The sequence below is a fragment of the Mirounga leonina genome, unplaced genomic scaffold (genome assembly GCF_011800145.1).
Source record: "Mirounga leonina isolate KUSES-001 unplaced genomic scaffold, KU_Mleo_1.0 Mir_93, whole genome shotgun sequence".
NCBI classification, from domain to species: domain Eukaryota; kingdom Metazoa; phylum Chordata; class Mammalia; order Carnivora; family Phocidae; genus Mirounga; species Mirounga leonina.
In genome coordinates, this window is record NW_023270854.1 from 36,748,667 (window position 1) to 36,763,990 (window position 15,324).

At 38.6% G+C, this 15,324-nt stretch overlaps 1 long non-coding RNA gene across 2 annotated transcripts in view; it reads left to right on the top strand.

Moving 5' to 3' along the window:
- LOC118004546 overlaps nt 1-15,324 on the top strand; it is a 100,176-nt gene that overhangs the window by 13,886 nt on the left and 70,966 nt on the right. The window contains exon 3 of one of the 2 annotated variants that reach the window (XR_004677612.1): nt 1,736-1,773. The exons of the other annotated variant lie outside the window; for it this stretch is intronic. This is a non-coding gene — a long non-coding RNA (uncharacterized LOC118004546). Of the gene's footprint in view, nt 1-1,735; nt 1,774-15,324 lie in introns of those variants that run through there. 2 annotated transcript variants of the gene reach the window in all.

Consider the following 15,324-nt stretch of genomic DNA (forward strand, 5'->3'; position numbering starts at 1 on the left):
GCGTGGAGAGGGAGTATGGAAAGAAAAAGTCTGGAAGGAAAAAGTCTTGAGTGGAGGGGGGTAGAAGGAAAAAAGCCTGGAAGGAAGAAGTCTGTGGGGGTGGGGAGGGTGGAAGGAAAAAGTCTGGAAGGAAAAAGTTGGGGGGGGTAGAAGGAAAAAGTCTGGAAGGAAAAAGTCGGGGGGGGGTGGAAGGAAAGTCTGGAAGGAAAAAGTCGGGGGGGGGGGTAGAAGGAAAGTCTGGAAGGAAAAAGTCTGAGTGGAGGGGGGTAGAAGGAAAAAAGCCTGGAAGGAAGAAGTCTGGGGGGGTGGGTGGAAGGAAAAAGTCTGGAAGTAAAAAAATCTGTGGGGGGCGGCGGTGGAAGGAAAAAGTCTGTCTGGAAGGGAGGAAAGGAAAAAATCTGTGGAGGGCGTTGGGGAAAGTTGTCAGGATTCTTGAGATATTTCCCTGGAGCATGCTGCCACCTGTTGGCCAGATAATGCAGGGCAGCTGCAGTGGGATCCAGGAGGAGACTGTAGTATCCTTTCTCATTCCCATTAACATTCAACACTTAGGGTACTTAGGGGCGCCTGGGTGGTTCAGTAGGTTGAGCGTCTGCCTTCGGCTCATATCATGATCCCAGGGTCCTGGGATCGACCCTACATCGGGCTCCCTGATCACCGGGGAGCCTGCTTCTCCTCTCCTCCCCACTTGTGCTCTCTCTCATCTCTGTGTCTGTCTGAAATAAATAAAATCTTCAAACAAACAAAACAACACTTTGGGAACTTAGAAAATTTGCATTTTCAACATCTAAGGGATTCATCAAGTGTTGGAATTATAAAGAAAAAGAATGTAACAGCCTAAGGAACCAAATAATCTGGAATACTTTGCCTAGAGTTATGTGAATACAAAGATGCTATAATAAAACTCTAATATACCTACTTTTGAGTTGTATAAAGAAGAAAAAAAATCAGCCTTAGAAAGTGTTATAGTGAATAAGTTTCAATTTATCTCATGTTTACTCAGTCTTGTAAATCTGTCATCACTTTTTGAAAGTGATGGCATATATGAAAACTAACTTCGGCCTAAATGAAAAAGTTGTATATTAAAAATGTGATTAAGAAAATCTGGGAACCTGTCTAGAAGGTGATACAGAAGCATCAACAGAATTCTAAAAAAATGGAATGAGGAACAGTATATGCAGAGTGCTTGGGGAACATGGAGGAGAAACTTTAAACCCCAACTTGGATTATGGAAAATAATAAGCAGATGAGAGCAAATATTCTTTAATATTTGTACTAGTTTATAGCTGATATATGCAGACTTAAATTTATGTCCCCCATAATAAAAACTTTAACTCCAATTTTGTCAGATTTCTATCTAAAGTGTCTATATTATTCATTGTACATATTCCTTCTTTTTCTTCTCCCAAGGAAAAGTACAATTTAAGAGGAAAATTGTGTATTATTTCCATAGTTAAGATGTAAACAACTTAATAACTAAAGCTTAGAAATGACTAGAGGCTATGCAAGTGTGCATATTTATAATTTCTTTGGGTTTAATATTTGGTGTCTTAGGAATGATCACCTTTGCTTTTCATGATCCCTTACCAATACTGTAAATGTGTTGTTTCCTGACTTGTAATTTAGATTAATGTTCTATAAACGACTGCTTCTTTAAATTGATTTTCATTTCTTTAGATATGTAAGTTTTGAGAATATAATTCCCTTCTACCTGTTTTTTTTTTTTTTTAAATAGGCTCCACACCCAGTGCGGAGCCCAATATGGGGCCTGAATGCTTGACCCTGAGATCAAGATCTGAGCTGAGATCAAGAGTCGGTGATTAATCAGCTGAGCCACCCAGGCACCCCAGTTCCCTTCTACTTTTTCATTTATTTTGTTTAAAATGAAAGGGCAAGTTGCTAGCCTGAAATGAATGAATGAATAAAATAAACGAACAAATGAGTAAGTCAATAAACAGTGTACACACAGTATGCAAACACGCACAGACAACAAACTGTTGGCGTCTCTCAAGCTTTAGGTTCCTGCTCTAGGAAACTGTAGCTCTTCAGTATTTTCTGGGAGTCCCCTTCCTACTGCAGAAGCCACGTTCTCTGCCCTGCCAGTGGCCCGCTTTCATTGTTGTCTTTTTCTTAGATTTTTATGTACTTAAAAATAGCATGGCATTTCCAGCTCTGAGAATTTGATAAGAATCTGTTGTTCAGGGTGCCTGGGTGGCTCAGTTGGTTAGGCGACTGCCTTCGGCTCAGGTCATGATCCTGGAGTCCCGGGATCGAGTCCCGCATCGGGCTCCCTGCTCGGCAGGGAGTCTGCTTCTCCCTCTGACCCTCCCCCCTCTCATGTGCTCTCTCTCAAATAAATAAATAAAATCTTTAAAAAAAAAAAAATCTGTTGTTCATGTGCTATGGTGAGTGCTGTGAATTGTGTAAGACTGATGAATCAAAGACCTGTGCCCCTGAAACAAATAATACATTGTATGTTAATTAAAAAATAAAAATTAGCTAAAATCATAGATCATTTTTCCTATGTTGAAGTAAGTTTTAGCTAATTTTTTTTTAGACCATTGAATGGGAAGTCATATTTCAGCATTTTGACCCAGGGACTCTTTATAGCATCTTAAAACTTCTAGTCTCTGATTAGAAAGTGTAACCAGAATATTCTCCATTTAAACAAATTGCATGGGATGTCTTTTCATCATTTAAAAAAAATTTAAATGCGGGGCGCCTGGGTGCCTCAGTCGTTAAGCGTCTGCCTTCGGCTCAGATCATGATCCTGGGTCCTGGGATCGAGCCCCACGTGGGGCTCCCTGCTCCGCAGGAAGCCTGCTTCTCCCTCTCCCACTCCCCTTGCTTTTGTTCCCTCTCTTGCTGTGTCTCCCTCTGTCAAATAAATAAAATCTTTTAAAAAAATTAAATGCAATTAACATATAATGTGTTAGTAGTTTCAGAGGTAGAGTTCAGCAATTCATCAGTCCAACATAACACCCAGTGTTCATTGCATCACATGCCCTCTTTAATGTCCATACCCAGTTACCCCATCCCCCAACCGCCCTTCCCTCCAGGAACCCTCAGTTTGTTTCTTGAGATTAAGAGTCTCTTATGGTTTGCCTCCCTCTCTGATTTTGTCTTGTTTCATTTTTCCCTCCCTTCTACTATGATCCTGTGTTTTGTTTTTAAATTCCACATATCTGATCATATGATAATTGACTTATTTCGCTTAGCATAACACCCTCTAGTTCCATCCACATCATTGCAAATGGCAAGATTTCATTTTTTTTTTTGATGGCTGAGTAGTATTCCATTGTTTATATATACCACATCTTCTTTATCCATTCATCCGTCGATGGACATCCCTTTCCATAGTTTGGCTATTGTGGACATTGTGGCTATAAACATTGGGGTGCAGGTGCCCCTTTGGGTCACTACATTTGTATCTTTGGGGTAAATACCCAGTAGTGCAGTTGCTGGATCGTATGGTAGTTCTATCTCAACTTTTTGAGGAACCTCCCTACTGTTTTCCAGAGTGGCTGCACCAGCTTGCATTCCCACCAATAGTGTAGGAGGGTTGCCCTTTGTCCACATCCTTGCCAACATCTGTCATTTCATGACTTGTTAATTTTAGCCATTCTGACAGGTGTGAGGTGGTATCTCATTGTGGTTTTGATTTGTATTTCCCTGATGCCAAGTGATGTTGAGCATTTTTTTCATGTGTCGGCCATTTGTATGTCTTCTTTGTAGAAATGTCTGTTCATGTCTTCTGCCCATTTCTTGATTGGATTATTTGTTCTTTGGGTGTTGAGTTTGATAAGTTCTTTATAGATTTTGGATACTAGCCCTTTATTATTATTTTTTAAAGATTTTATTTGTTTGACAGAGACACAGTGAGAGAGGGAACATAAGTGGGGGAGTGGGAGAGGGAGAAGCAGGCTTCCTGCTAAGCAGGGAGCCCAATGTGGGGCTCGATCCCAGGACCCATGACCTGAGCTGAAGGCAGACGCTTAACGACTGAACCACCCAGGTGCCCCTAGCCCTTTATTTGGTATGTCATTTGTAAATATCTTCTCCCATTCTGTCAGTTGTCTTTTGATTTTGTCGACTGTTTCCTTTGCTGTGCAAAATCTTTTTATCTTGATAAAATCCCAATAGTTCATTTTTGCCCTTGCTTCCCTTGCCTTTGGAGATGTTTCTAGCAAGAAGTTGCTGCGGCTGAAGTCGAAGAGGTTGCTGCCTGTGTTCTCCTCAAGGATTTTGATGGATTCCTTTCTCACATCTAGGTCTTTCATCCATTTTTGAGTTTATCTTTGTGTATGGTGTAAAGAAATGGTCCAGTTTCATTCTTCTGCGTGTGGCTGTCCAATTTTCCCAACACCATTTGTCGGAGAGACTGTGTTTTTTCCATTGAATATTTTTTCCTGCTCTGTTGAAGATTAGTTGACCACAGAGTTGAGGGTACCTCTCTGGATTTTCTATTCTGTTCCATTGATCTATGTGTCTGTTTTTCTGCTAGTACCATACTGTCTTGATGACTACAGCTTTGTAATAGAGCTTGAAGTCTGGAATTGTAATGCCTCCAGCTTTGGTTTTCTTTATCAACATGACTTGGGTATTTGGGTTTTTTTCTGGTTCCATACAGATTTTAGGATTATTTGTTCCATTTCTTTGAAAGAAGTTGCTGGTATTTTGATAGGGATTGCATTGAATGGGTAGACTGCTCTAGGTAGCGTAGATATTTTTTTTTTTTTTAAGATTTTATTTATTTATTTGACAGAGAGAGATACAGCGAGAGAGGGAACACAAGCGGGGGGAGAGGGAGAGGGAGAAGCAGGCCTTCCGCCGAGCAGGGAGCTCGATGCGGGGCTCGATCCCAGGACCCTGGGATCATGACCTGAGCCGAAGGCAGACGCTTAACGACTGAGCCACCCAGGCGCCCCTGTAGCGTAGATATTTTAACATTTGTTCTTCCATGAGCATGGAATGTTTTTCCATTTCTTTGTGTCTTCCTCAGCTTCTTTCAGGAGTGTTCTATAGTTTTCTGAGTACAGACCCTTACCTCTTTAGTTTTATTCTTAGGTGTCTTATGGTTTTCAGTGCAATTGTAAATGGGATTGACTCCTTAATTTCTTTCTTCTGTCTCATTAGTGTATAGAAATGCAAACTGATTTCTGTGCATTGATTTTATATCCTGCCACTTTGCTGAATTCCTCTATGAGTTCTAGCAATTTTGGGGTGGAGTCTTTTGGGTTTTCCACATAGAATATCATGTCATCGGGCGCCTGGGTGGCTCAGTCGTTAAGTGTCTGCCTTCGGCTCAGGTCATGATCCCAGGGTCCTGGGATCGAGTCCCACATCGGGCTCCCGGCTCAGCGGGAAGCCTGCTTCTCCCTCTCCCACTCCCCCTGCTTGTGTTCCTGTTCTCGCTGTCTCTCTCTGTCATATAAATAAATAAAATCTTTAAAAAAAAAAAAAAAAGAATATCATGTCATCTGCAAAGAGTGAGAGTTTGACTTCTTTGCTGATTCAGATGCCTTTTATTTCTTCTTCTTGTCTGATTGCTGAGGCTAGCCCTGTGATAGGCTCTGTGCTGGGTGTGGAGCCTGTTGGAGATTCTCCCTTTCCCTCTGCCCCTCTCTCCTTAAAAAAAACTGCTTAAAAGTTGTCTGACCTCTAGTCTGAAACCAATAATATGTTAATTATTATAACATTTATATGTTATAATATATTGTAACAATTATGTTAATAGAATTTAAGTTAAAAAATAGCAAGGACTTGTTTTTAATGCAAGTTTAACAGATGCACTTTGAAAGATTCCAAAAATAGTTGTAAAATGAAACCTTTTTGTCAGCTACTCAGTCTCACCTGTCTACCTTCTGGATAGCCAGTATAAATGTTTGTTACATACCATTCCAGAATTTCTTTGTGCATATATAAGGAAATAAAAAATATTTTACCTCTTTTACTCAAAAGGTAGCATACAATATACTGTTTTCACTTTGCTTTTTTTTTTTTTTTTAAGATTTTACTTATTTGTCAGAGAGTGAGAGCACAAGCAGGGGGAACAGCAAAGGGAGAGGAAGAAGCAGGCTCCCTGCTAAGCAGGGAGCCTGATGCGGGGCTTGATCCCAGCACCCTGGGATCATGACCTGAGCTGAAGGTGGATGCTTAACTGACTGAGCCACCCAGTCATTCCTTCACTTTGCTTTAAAAAAAAAAATAATAATAACCTACCTAAAGGTCTTTCTATATCATTAAAGAGCTTTCTCTCGCTTTTTTTTTTTTTTACAACTACATAGCATTCTAGCCTGTACAATTTATTTTTTTATTTTATTTTATTTTTTTAAAAAAGATTTATTTAACAGAGACACAGCGAGAGAGGGAACACAAGCAGGGGGAGTGGGAGAGGGAGAAGCAGGCTTCCCACTGAGCAGGGAGCCCAATGCGGGGCTCGATCCCAGGACCCTGGGATCATGACCTGAGCCGAAGGCAGACGCTTAACCATCTGAGCCACCCAGGCGCCCTATTTTTTATTTTTTTAAGGTTTTTTAAATTTAATTTTATTTTTTTGACAGAAACACAGTGAGAGAGAGGGAATATAAGCAGGGGGAGTGAGAGAGGGAGAAGCAGGCTTCCTACTGAGCAGGGAGCCCGAAGCAGGGCTCGATCCCAAGATCCTGGGATCATGACCTGAGCCGAAGGCAGACGCTTAACGACTGAGCCACCCAGGCACCCATAGCCTGTAACATTTATTAAACCATTATATTCAATCAATCAGCCTCCTACTGATGGACATTTAGGTTGTTTTTTATCTTTTGCTATTATAAACAATACTACCAAGAATAACCATAAACATTTAAAAATAGAAGACCTTTTCTCGTTTTGTTTTTTCCTCACTTATTCTGTGTGTGTGTGTCTTTTTTTTCATGAAGAACTCTTTTGATTTTTATATAGTCAACTTTGTCCATTCTTTCTTCTTTGATTTCCCCATTTGTATCATGGTTAGAAAAGCTGTCCTGGGACACCTGGGTGGCTCAGTCGGTTAAGCGGCTGCCTTCGGCCCAGGTCATGATCCCAGGGTCCTGGGATCGAGTCCCACATTGGGCTCCTTGCTCAGCAGGGAACCTACTTCTCCCTCTCTCCCTCTGCTTGTGCTCTCTCTGTCAAATAAATAAAAAATCTTTAAAAAAAAAAAAAAAAAAAAGAAGAAAAGAAAAGCTGTCCTTACTTCAAGGTTGTAAAAGAAATGTCTACTTTCTTTAAATACTTCTATTGTTTTATTTTCACATCTAAGCCACTGATCCATTTAGAAACTCTCCTGATGTAGAGTGTGGGTCTAACATCCTTTTTTCCCAGTGGCTACTCAATTGTTACAACACAATTTATTGAATAACCCATCTTTCCCTAATTTCAGATGATACCCTTTTCATGTACTAAATCCCTATATGTATTTGATTTATTTCTTGGCTTCCTATTCTGTTCTTTTGGGTTTATCTGGCCATACATCTGTCATTTTCCTAAATGACTTTTTATTAAACATTAATATGATTTTTATTTTTGTTCAGTGAATAATGGGGTTGTAAACATCCTGTACTTTTTGGGAGGCATATTTTAATTTCAAGGTAAGGTATGAATACAGTCAGATGATAGCGCTGCCTGTGCCAGCCCCTGGATAGGCTCAGTGTCCAGTCCTTTTGTGTTCATCCTGAAGGCCAACGTTTTCTGAGTTAGAGGGATGCTTCAAACATTTTATTAGCCATGTAGGCTCCCAGATATTAGCTATATGGTCTGGACATGAACTGGATGATGTAAATAATAAAAAATTAAAGGGCTTAGGGGCACCTGGGTGGCTCAGTTGGTTAAGCGACTGCCTTCGGCTCAGGTCATGATCCTGGAGTCCCTGGATCGAGTCCCACATCGGCCTCCCTGCTCAGTGAGGGGGTCTGCTTCTCCCTCTGACCCTCCCCCCTCTCATGTGCTCTCTCTCATTCTCTCTCTCTCTCTCTCAAATAAATAAATAAAATCTTAAAAAAAAAATTAAAGGGCTTGATCTTGTCCAGGTCTACAACACAAGAAAATCAAAGCTTTTAAAAAAAAAAAATTATTTTAGTTATTTCTTACCATAACTTGGTAGATAATGTTATTTCATTTTTATGGATGACGAAACCAAGAACAGATTGGTTAAATGAAGCCAAGTTCACCCAAGGAGTGGTGGAACCTGGATTTGAACTTTAGGGTTTTGTTTTTGTCTTCAAGATCATTACAGATTCACAGGAAGCTGCAAACATACTACGGGAGAGGTCCTGTGTACCCTTTATCCAGTTTTCCCCAGGGGTTACATAAGATGTCACAAAACCCCTGGGGAAACTAGGCAAAGGGTTACATCTTAGGTAACCATAATACGGTATTAAAACTAGAGCATGGAGTCTGTACAGTGTGTGTGTGTGTGTGTGTATCTATGTCCTTCTATAACCCGTACATTGGTATAACCTCTACAGCAGCTAAGATACAGAACTATTCCTTCACCACAGAGATCTCCCTCATGCTATGCTTTTATAGTTACTGCTCTCCTCATTATCCCTAACCCCTGGCAACCACTACTCTCTTCTCCACATTTATAATTTCGTCATTTTGGGAATGTGACCTAATGGAATAATTCAAGATGTGACCTTCTGAGACATGTTTTTTTTTTCACCCAGCATAATGCCTTTGATTGCCATCCAGGTTCTTGTATGCAGTTTGTTGTAAACAGCATATAGTTGAGTTATGATTTTTATCTATTCTGCCAGTCTGTTTGGTGAATTTAGACTGTTTTCATTTAATGTAATTATTAATGTTAGGGCTTAAGTATTCTATTTTTCATTTTGTTCCTTTTCTCCATTTTGCCTTTTGTGGATTACTAAAACATTGTTTAGAATTCCGTTTTGATTTATCAGTGGTGTTTTGATTGTATGTCTTCATATTGCTTTCTTGTGATTGCTCCAGGCATTATAGTACATATACATAACTCATCACAGTCTACTGGTATTGACATTCACCAGTTTGAATAAAGTATAGAAAACTTACCTCCTCTTAAGTTCCTCTACCTCCTACATTTATAATGTAATTGTCTTAAACATTTTCTCTACAAACATTGAGAACCACATCAAGTAATTTTTTTTTTTTTGCCTCAACCATCAAACACAACGTAGAAAACTCAAGAGGTGAAGGAATGTCTATTGTATTTACCTAATTTTTTACTCTTTTTGTTCTTCCTGATGTTCCAAGTTTCCTCCTTCTGTTATTTCTGATTCAAGAATTTCTTTTAGCCATTCTTGTAGGGCAGGTCTGCTGACAACAAATTCTCTTATTTGTCTTTCATCTGAGAATGTCTGATTTCTCCTTCATTCTTGAAGGATATAGAGTTCTTTTCTATCAGTACTTGAAAAATATTCAGTCTTCTTATGTTTGTTTTGTAATATCCAGGTATTTTAGCTGTACTTAGTAGGAAGAATAGGGAGAAGAATATTAGCACCATCTTGTCCTGGAACCAGAAACTCATGGAACAGTTTTTAATATTTAATATTATTTGTATTCAAATTTAGAAAATGGGTACTCCAAGAGTTCCCTAACATATAGTTGATTTTTTTCCCCCAAGTATTCTAGAATTATAACCAGTGGTATTAGAATCTTATGTCCTAAAGTGACCAGAAAGTGATGTCAAGAACAAAGCTTAAGATACTGGATGCTGGGGCACCCAGCTAGCTTGGTCATAAAGCATGCAACTCTTGATTTTGGGGTTGTAAGTTTGAGCTCCACAGTGAGTGTAGAGATTACTTAAAATCTTAAGTACCTGGGTGGTCCAATTGATTAAGCATCTGACTCTTGATTTTCATTGGGGTCATGATCTCAGGGTTTTGGGATGGAGCCCAGAGTCAGGCTCAGTGCTCAGTGGGGAGTCTGCTTGGAGATTCTCTCTCTCCCTCTGCCCCTCTCCCTGCTCATGCTCCCTCTCTAAAATAAATAAAACCTTAAAAAAAAAAATCCTAAAAACATACTGGATGCAAAATCTAGATGCATTTCTAGGGAGTGTAAAAACGACTTATTTACCAAAAGAAAAAGACATTAGAGTACAAATAAAAATGCCAGCTGAATGTGTCCAGTGTTTGCCACCCCTTCTCTTTTGGACTGATTAATTCTGGGAGCTTAATGAAATAGTCCTTTGTGAAAGGGAAGGACCTTAGAATCATTGAGGACTCCTTTCCAAAATTACACGTGCAGGACTTTAGTGAGAGACATTCATTAGTGTTGATTGCCGTTATGTAATTCTTATTACGGTATTATAGCTCCCTTTGTTAGTGTCCAGTCTAGTGCTAGACTCCCAAAAGGCCCTGAATTTGGCAAGGGCACAGTAAGATGAAATGCATAGTTTCTTAAAAAAAAAGGGGGGGGGGAGTCCAAGTTGTTCTCTTTAAGTTTTAAGCTTGGATTTAATCAAGTCCAGCCCAAATTATTCCACCCAGGAGCTATTATCGCATTCCTCCTTTTGAAAGCAGCTCAAACCGCGGAATTGTTGGCAGTCACATCCAATCCTTTAGGAACAAAACCTTGGAGCCTCCCAATCCCTAGCTCTTACTTCCTTTTCCTGTTGAAATGTTGGTGAAGTTATTTGGGAAACAAACAAAAGATTGGAGTTTTAATTTGCAGATCTGCAGTTTAATGCAAGGTAACTTCATGCTAATAAAACCGATACTGAATCTGGAAAATTGATTTATAAGGGGACGGATAGAAGTATCAATATAAATATTTCCGTTTTAATCTTATTAACCAGCTTTGTGTATGTCTGTGTATATACATGTAAATATTAACTAGGAAAGCAAAACCTAAAACCCAAGAGATAATGGCAATAACCCCAGACATTAAAAATTACCAGTTTTTATTCACTTAAAATTTTTTTTAAGTAGGCGCCACACCCAGTGTGGAGCCCAACTCAGGGACTGAGCTCATGACCCTGAGATCAAGACCTGAGCTGAGATCAAGAGTTGGACGCTTAGCCGACTGAGCCACCCAGGCGCCCCTTAAATATTTTTTGAGCTGCAATTTTTGGCATAATCCCTTCTGTCCACATCTACTTCTGCTGCTTCACCTTGTTTTTAGAGATGTTGATGTGAGAAAGAAAATATTTAGAGATACATGTATGCTACCCATACCTTGTCAGAAGTATCTATGGTTTTGTTTGGGATCTCTTTGTTATATACGATGGCTGAATGACCACTTGCAGTTTAATGAACAGATACTTTTTGATTGTATTGGACAAGTTCACACTAGGGAAGGCCTTATAGAGCTGACCATGAACGGTACGGGATGTGTTCATCCTGAGTAAAATTGAGAAATACGTGGAGGCGTGCTTTTGGCTCCTTCTTAAATCTGTACCCTATTTTTCTTTCCTGAATTCACACATTTCCACCCATGGGCCCTGTCCTGAGGCCTGATTCTACTTTCACATGGCTGTGAAAAAAATTTTAACTAACATTGACTTAAGGTGTATATAAAAAACGATTTAAGTAAGCTATCCTTCTTTACAATCTTTTGCTTTTTAAATGAGATCTTTGGAAGATAAAAAAAAAAGTCCTTTTTCTCTTCTGCTCTGCCTGCCTGCAGCTGGAAGGAAAGAGTTCGCATACGATCTTGAGGAGAGGAACCCTGGTCTGTGCTTGTTTGATATAAACAGTTGGCTTTTTATGAATTATAGAAGCCACTTCTGGGAGGAGAAGGCTGTAACCTGAAAAAAATCACTGGAGTCCAGCCATCCAGGACTCTCAAGGGACGAGCTTAAGCTAAAGACCTTCCCTAGTTGGGCCATCAATCCAAATAAAAAAAGTACCTGTTCATTAAATTGCTAGTGGCCATCTGCTTGCTTAATCCTGTCCTTCTTTTTTTCGTTTGGGCTGGTTATTATTTTCTGGTCTGGCCCCTTTTACTAATTAGCCTAAGCTTGAGCTCTAGGTGAACCTCTTCCATTTGGTTAAGCCATTTGAAGGGAAAAAAATTGTTGTTATTCTAAAGTTTACATGGACTGGTTATTCAGAATCTGGGTTGACATGTGGTTTTTGCTGAGTATATTTGAATACTCCCAAATGAATTGTTTTATTTTATTATTTTTCTCAGCTTGGCAGTGTAGATCATGTTTACATTTACTGTGTTTTAGAGCTAGACAGTATTCTTTGTTTCTTTATTAAGACATGTATTGTAAAAGATTCAGTTTTAAAGTTTAGATAACTAGTGCTAACCATTTGGTCTGCATTCTTTTGCTAGGTTTGTACACATACATGTGTGTGGGATGGACTAAATATCTGAATGCAGCAAATAAAGCTGTAGGAGAATATTTCTATAATGTGCTGGGGTAGAATGTGGAAGTGAAGGAGGGAAGCTTCTTAAGCAAGATGGAAAACCCAGAAGCTTGGAGTCAGATTTGAATTAAATTAAAGGTTTAAACTATCTGAAGATGATACCCAGTTGGGGAAATTGTTTATAATTCCCAAACAATTGAATGCTTCTTTCACTAAGCATAATGTTCTCAAGGTTCATCCATGTTGTTGCATATATCATGCCATTTAGGCAAGGAATTCCAGGGTTATGGGGACTCAGGGCATGTTCTAGAAGGGGAATACCTTTATGTGGAAGAGGAGTGGAGTGAGAGGAAGATTGGAGCAGAGACCCAGGGCACAAGAGAGTGCATGAGGATGGACATCGCATTATTTATTGAAGTAAGTAATTAGAAATATCGAACTGCTTAACAGTAGAGGAAAGGTTAGGTATATCCCCTTCATAAGCCACTAAACTATAAGCCACCCAAATCCTTAATCTTGGAGGCTATATAGTAACATGGAAAGTGTTTACTGTGTATAATAGCCATTGTGAAATATCCAGGCTGCAAAATTGAATGGACACTAGGACTTTACATGAAACATCAACTAAAGATTCACTTCTAGGAATTTTTCCCACCAATATACTTGCATATCTGCATCAAGATAAAAGTACTAGAATGCTGGTTGTGGCCTTGTTTGTAATAACAAAAAATAGCAAATGAGTGATTTGGTATTCTATTGAGACTAGGTAAATAAATTATGCTACATTCATACATTGAAATAATATACAGCCATTAAAAAGTAATGAGACAGCTCTAAATATATACATACATATATAAATTTTTTTTAAACAAGAATGCATCCTCTAATCCTCTATCTCCCTCTCATACTATCACACTGTTGGTTAAAAAATTTGTTTTTTAGGGGTGCCTGGGTGGCTCAGTCGGTTAAGCTTCTGCCTTCGGCTCAGGTCATGATCCCAGAGTCCTGGGATGGAGCCCTGAGTCAGGCTTCCTGCTTGGCAGGGAGCCTGCTTCTCCCTCTCCCCTGCTTGTGCTTTCTTTCTCTCTCTCTCTCTCTCTCTCTCTCTCAAATAAATAAATAAAATCTTAACCCAAAACCATTGTTTTTTAAAGCCCAGTATAATAAACATACAGTGTCATATTAGTTTCAGGTGTACAATATAGTGATCAACAACTCTGTACATTACTCAGTGCTTATCAAAAATGTACTCTTAATCCCCATCACCTATTTCACCCATCCCCCCATCCACCTCCCCTCTGGTAACTGTCAGTATGTCCTTTATAGTTAAGAGTCTGTTTGTCTCTTTTTTCCTTTGTTCATTTATTTTGTTTCTTAAATTCTACATAGGAATGAAATCGAATGATATTTGTCTTTGACTTATTTCACTTACTATTATACTCTCTAGATGCATCCATGTTGTTGCAAAAGGCAAGATTTCATTCTTGTTGATGGCTGAGTAGTGTTCCATTATATATATTGAAATGGAATACTATATATAGGCCACTTCATTCTTTTCGATGGCTGAGTAATATTCCATTATACATATATATGGAAATGGAATGCTATACATAGCCACTTCATTTTTATCCATTCATCTATTGATGGACACTTGGGTTGATTTCATAATTTGGTTATTATGAAGAATGCTGCAAAAAACATTGGGGTGCATGTATCTCTTTGAATTAGTGTTTTCATATTCTTTGGGCAAATACACAGTAGTGGAATTACTGGATCATATGGTAATTCTATCTTTAACTTTTGGAGGAACCTCCATACTGTTTTCCACAGCAGCTACACCAGTTTGCATTCCTATCAACAAAGCATAAGGGTTCCTTTTTCTCCACATCCTCACCTTTGTTTCTTGTGTTTTGATTTTAGCCATTCTGACAGGTGTGAGGTGTGCCATCTGTATGTCTTCTTGGGAGAAATGTGTGTTCATGTCTTCTGCCTGTTTTTTTAATTGGATTACTTGTTTTGATGTTGAGTTGTGTAAATTCTTTATTTCGAGTATGAACCCTTTATCAGGTATGTCATTTACAAATATCTTCTCCTATTCAATAGGTTTTCTTTTTTTTTTTTTGTTTCCTTTGTTGCACAGAAGCTTTTTATTTTGATGTAGTCCCAATAGTTTATTTTTGCTTTTGTTTCTTTTGCCTCAGGAGACATAGCCAGAAAAATATTGCTATGGCCAATGTTAGAAAAAGTACTGCTTATATTCTCTTCCAGGATTTTTATGGTTTTAGGTCTCACACTGAGGTCTTTAATCTGTTTTGAGTTTATTTTTATGTATGGTATAAGAAAGCTGTCCGGTTTCATTCTTTTGAATATAGTTCTCCAGTTTTCTCAACACTATTTGTTGAAGAGACCATCTTTTTTGCATATTCTTGCCTGTTTTGTTGAAGATTATTTGACCACATAATAGTGGGTTTATTTCTGGGCTTTCTGTTTTGTTCTATTGATATTTTTTGTGCCAGTACTATACTGTTTTGATTATTACAGTTTTGTAGTACATCTTGAAATCTGGGGATTGTGATACTTGCAGATTTGTTCCTCTTTTTCAAGATTGCTTTGTCTATTTGGGTTTTCTTTTTGTGGTTCCATACAAGTTTGAGGATTTTTTGTTCAAGTTTTGTGAAAAACGCTGTTGGTATTTTGATAGGGATTGCATATTTAATTCTGTAGATTGCTTTGGGTAGTATGGACATTTTGACAGTATTCTTTCAATCTGTGAGTGTGGAATGTCTTTCCATTTCTTCATGTCGTCTTCCAATTTTTTTCATCAATATTTTATAGTTTTCATAGTACAGGTCTTTCACCTCCTTGGTTAAGTTTATTCCTAGGTAGTAGTATTTTTGATATTATTGTAAATGGGGATGTTTTCTTAATTTCTCTTTCTGCTGCTTCATTATTAGTGTATGGAAATGCAATGGATTTCTATATTTTGGTTTTGTATCCTGTGATATTT